Genomic DNA, 5,496 nt, shown 5'->3' on the forward strand with positions numbered 1-5,496 from the left:
TAAAGATGCAGAGAGCAGAACTAGTTTCATAACAGGTTGGGAAAGGGCCACTGAGAACCAGAGAAGGTCCTCTCTTTGGATGCTACAGACCTCTAGCTGCTATTCTAAATAAATAAAGTAAATAAAGCTCAGATGTCCCCTTGGATAAATAGGAGGGGATTTCAAGCTGGCTGGGCCTTCACCCCAAAGTGCATGGAAACTGAAGGTTGAATCCATACATGACTGAGTGTCAAATTAAGTTTTTCACATCAGAAGAGATAAGGATTTGGAGTTACCTCACATTGCATTGTAGAGAAACAAATATTTTTGTTATTATATCATTGAGTTACACAGTTCATGTCTGAGAAAAATATTGTCTGCTCCAGGAATGGTCAAGAGCAGGGACGGTGTGGATGAAGACTGAGTCTTATTTTTTTCAGCACCTCCCATCCCTTGCTAACCATAGGTGCTCATTTATTCATTCTGTGCCTCAGTTTATTTGCTAGGAAAATCTGGGTAAAATAGCACTTTGCTTATTGCCAAGAGAGTTCAGTGAACCCCTCTGTATAAAGTGTTTGGCACTGTCAGGGAAATCTACTATGTCATCTACTCCAAGGGACACACAAGGTATTCTGTATGAACCGAGCTCCCCAGGAGACAGCAGTCCTGATGCAGTGCTGGCAGATAGCTTTAATGTTAGCAACCATTACAAACATTATTACTCAGATTGAGAAATCTCATCACCTCCTTTGAAAAGTACCCCCGCCATGATTCCCTCTCTCCAGCTTGGGTGCAGGGCTTGCCAGCACCGTGGGGGCTGCCTTTGCTGGCTCACCACACATTGCCTAGGGACATGATTCTGTGCTTGGTTGTGTGTCTCACCTTCTCAACTGTGAGCCCATTGAAGGCAGAATGATGCCTCTCTGACTTACCTCAGGCCAAGTGTTATTCAGGGAACTTGGGCATTGGGCTGAGTAAATACAATTGTTATATAAAGAGTTGATATATGAGGCTGGGTTCTGACTAGATCTAGCAACTTCTTCTCACTCATTTCTGGGGTTCAAGGACAGTAAAAAAAGGGGTGCTGAAATGGGATAGCAAAGGACTAGTAATTCATTTTTTCCATATTGCTCCTCTAACAAATGACCACAAACTTGGTGCCTTAAGACAATATAAATCCATTCTCACCATAATTTTGGATGTCAGAGATATCAATTCAGCCTCACTGGGTTGAAATCAAGGTGGTGGCAGGGCTGAGTTCCCTTGGGAGATTCTTGGGGAGAATCTGCTCCTTGCTACTTCAGTTTCTGATGTTGCTTGGCTGTGACCACATCACTCCAATTTACTAGACTATCAACTTCAACTCTCCCTCTCTATCTGCTCTCTGTTCATGTGGTATTTTCCTCTTTGTGTATCATAAGTTCTGCTTTTCTCCCATAGAGACATTCTGACTACATTTTAGGACACTTATGATCTTGCCTAGATAATACAGGATCATGACCCCATCTCAAGATCCCTTATTTAATCTCATCTAAAAGACCCTTTTCCCAATAGAGGTAACATTTATAGGTTCTAGCAATCAGGACCTGGATATGTTAGGAGGCCATTATTTAACCTACTATAGGTAATAATGAGCATTTTCCGTATAATTATGTGCATTTTCCCTCACTACAGTTTTTAATGTAAGAGAAAGAAGTAATGACCCAATTTCCAGGAAATGTCTGAGAGTTTGGCATCCAGGGGCTCAAAGTAGAAAACCCATGATCTTGACATTCTTCTCAGAGAAGCAGAACTATTCAATTCCATTCAATCAAACAGCAAGCATTTATTTTGTGTCTGCCAGGTACATGCCATTCACTTGGATATGTATTGGTGGTGTAGAGTAAAACAGGTTTTATCAAATAAAACAGGTTTGCCACATTGGGAAAAAGCGAAAGAGAAAACTTGGAGGCACACATATAGTTAACTATGAAAAAATCCTTGATTGGAATCCCAGGGTCACCATATAATATGACCAAGTTGGAATAAAATTTTAAAATGTTGAATTATAAATACCACCCAAATGTCCCATTCCTTCCAGACAAGGGCCCTGAGCACTGTTGACAAGGCAGTTAAGTTTCTTTTAGCAGCCTGCTGTCAAAAATACAGGTGACAAATCTAAGTTCTTCTGGGCACTTTGGTTTTTGCTAAACTAAATCTTAAAATAGTGTAGACACATCAATTTCTGAATTGTCTGGATATTTTTGAATTGCTGCTGAGTTAGAAAAGAATAGTCATTGATTTGGTCTGGATACTTACATCTTTTCAATGTCTTTCATCTTACTTTCACTTTAATTTTCCTGTTATTTATTTTCAAAGTGAATTATTTTTGAAAATTACTGATGCACATTAATAGCAGACTAGCATAGGTTTTGTGGATTAGTAGAACTCCATAAAAGGATGAATGTTACATATGGATTTCAAATATAAAAGCCTGCTCCTAAATAAGCCCTTCATGGCATTTGCTGTGGAGGAGATGTGAGTACTTAATAGATGGTATGTTTTGGTCATACAGAATTTTAGTTTCTAAAAATAAGCATTATGATACAGTCTCTTTTATTGTATAAAATTTTCCATCCATCTCTGCTTCTCTTCCCTGAATTTCACTCCTCAAGTGAAGCTGCTTAAAAAAGCTATTTCTTCACTTTACACTGTCTCTTCTCACCTTTTCAACAGCTTTCTTTGACGAGTTCCTCTCATCCAAGCAGGAACAAGCAGTAGTGCTTTTCAACATGAGAAATCTGTCTTATGAATCTTCACTTCACTATTCAGTTAAATTGTGCAAGAATATTGTTCAATTTGGAGCTTGATGCAGCTGACTAGTGTTCATGAATTTAATGGTTAAAACTTGGGATGCTGCTGGGGCAGGGGGTGCTAGCAAAGACCATTTGACCTGGCTTCCTAGGCACAGTGACAACTAGTCACTAAGGTACACTGGTAGAACTGAGAGCAGATGATAGCTATCATACCACTTTAAATTTGTTTCCTGTTCAGAAAAACTATCCACAACTTAGGAACAAAGAAAAGGATAATTGTGTGTCTTTTAATATGAAGTCAATATGTTGCCTAACAGCTTGCTGCAGGTCACCTGCTCCCTCAGGGAATGTAAGAAAGTTTACACAATTGATTGGGTTCCAGACATTTACAATTCTGTGAAACCAATAAGGCATGATAAATCTCTTCTGACTCTGAGACAAAATAAGCCAGAGGTTATGATTTCATCACCATGTGGCACATTCACCAGTCAGTATCAAATTTAACAATATTATTTTTGTACTCCTGTATTGTCCATAAATGATAAAATTGCCAATCTTTTAGATTCTTCTTTTGAACTGACATTACTATCTTTCTGTTTCTTCATTAATGCGTCATATAAAACTTTGTCACATGTTAATTGTATAATTGTGTCAAATTGTCTTTACGATTTTTTTGAAAATTATGCTTTCACTCTTAATATAAGACAATAAGTCTGTACTGAAATATGACCCAATAATGTTTATAAATCTTTTAATACCTGTGATTGGCTTAATCATTTCTTGTTATGAATGTGTTTAGAGCATTATATTCTTTAATGTACATATTCAAAACATAGCACAATTTTTATGTCACTTTTTTGACATTTCTTCTGTTTTCAATTTATCAAAAAATGAAAAATGAACTGTCCTCTGTTAACTTCCAAGCCCTGGTTGATCACTTTCTTCTGAAATGTGCCATTAGTTGTGAAAAATCCTCTCCTGGTTGCTAAATTGTCAATGGAGTGTTAAAACCTTATTGAGCATTGAGAAACATTAACACACACACACTCCTTTGCTTCCTAAGGTAAGAACTTAAGGATGTCCCGAGGGAAAAAAACATTTCCCTTTGATTTTGTTTTTTATGTCTCCTTTAGTGTCTGGGTACCATTAACACCTGACATCAAAGTCATAGGCCAAAAGCATGACCTTTCTCAAAGAAATTCTAGAGAAAACTGCCTTTCAAAGACTGGCCAGTTTTAGCATGGGATTTTGGAAAACTGAAGGTAGAGACCAGAAACCTTGAGCCTCATCTTCTAGGGCTACCCTCCACATCACCTGGATTCATGCAGTGCCCCCGCTGGGAACACCTTCACTTGGATCTAGGGTTCTCAATACTCAAAAACCCAGCGTGTCTAATGATGAACTTATAGTGCTTTCCTCTCACTCAGTGGTATAGCTATTTTCTCATGATGAAACTTGAAGTGAATCTTAAAATACCCTCTCTTTGATGCAACCCAATTGAGCCCCGTGATTCAACCACCCAAACAGCTCTTGAATTCACCGTTGCCTCCCCATCCCCTTTGTGCTCATATAAGACAATAGTTTTTCTCCCTAACAACTGCCAATTTCCTCACTGATCTGCCCACATCAGTTCTTCCCTCTAATATTGGTAAACATAAATTCATGACCTTTCATCTTGCACTGATCCCTCAAAGTAAAGCCCATTTGTAATATGGCTCACAAGGCCCTGGATGACTTGAGACCCTCTCCAAGCTCACTCCTCATTCTTCTCCACTCTGCTTGCTCATCTAAATTTGCTCATTTAGATGAGCAAGCAGAGTGTTTTCCTCTGGTTCCTTGTGACTCCGTACCACTCAGGGGTCCTTTCTGTTTCCTCTGCTGAGAACACTCTTCTCTTCTTGCCCCTGACACCCTTCTTGGGTCAGAACCCCTTGTTATAAATCACCACCACATTCCACATTTCTCTATCAGACCATTTGTCACAATTGGAATGGTGGCAGGATGTTATTATTTGCATTTGAGTGTATCATTGCTATGTGAAAATGTGTATGTGAAAGTATGGTTTTCTTTCTCTATTTATGTGCTTTTTGTAAACTTTTTTTACCCATCTGTGATATGAAAGTGACTCTTTCCAGGTCACAGTGAAAATGTTCCTCCTTCCTGGTACTTTTTTGATCTCAGGCAAACCACACCAATTAGCAAGTGGGAGCATCCTCCTATATAGAGAGGGAAACATGTTTTCTGATGGAAATTATCTGATAGCAGGTCTTATAGGGACTCAAACTTCTCAAAATGAGGTTCTATTGCAGGAGGCTGAGGACTGAGGTTGATGAGAAGAAGCTTCTGGAAAAGTTGCAGCCTGATCAGATTAGTTGACTATGAGTGGATATGCTTCCAGGAAGTGTCTGGCAAGTGGATTGAGAGGAGGACCACTGGGTGAGCAGCAAGGCCAGTAGGCATCCTTGATTTAAGCAACATTTCCAAGTGACTTGCACACAGGCCACTCTCCATCCCCCATTTATTTTCCAGGTGTTTTTAAAACTAAAAAGAGTTCTGGAACTACAATGAGAACTAAATTTCTTCAGAGCCTTAACTGGGTATTCTGATGTACTCCAAAATCATCTGGAGCTGATCCCATAGTGTGATTATTGATTATGTGCATTACCTATGTGGTCCATTTCCACCCCAGTGGAATATAATTTTTAAGAGAGTCAATTTCACT

This window comes from Marmota monax, unplaced genomic scaffold (assembly GCF_021218885.2).
Source record: "Marmota monax isolate L192 unplaced genomic scaffold, Marmota_monax_Labrador192_F-V1.1 WCK01_AAM20220418_F8-fsc00265, whole genome shotgun sequence".
NCBI lineage: Eukaryota > Metazoa > Chordata > Mammalia > Rodentia > Sciuridae > Marmota > Marmota monax.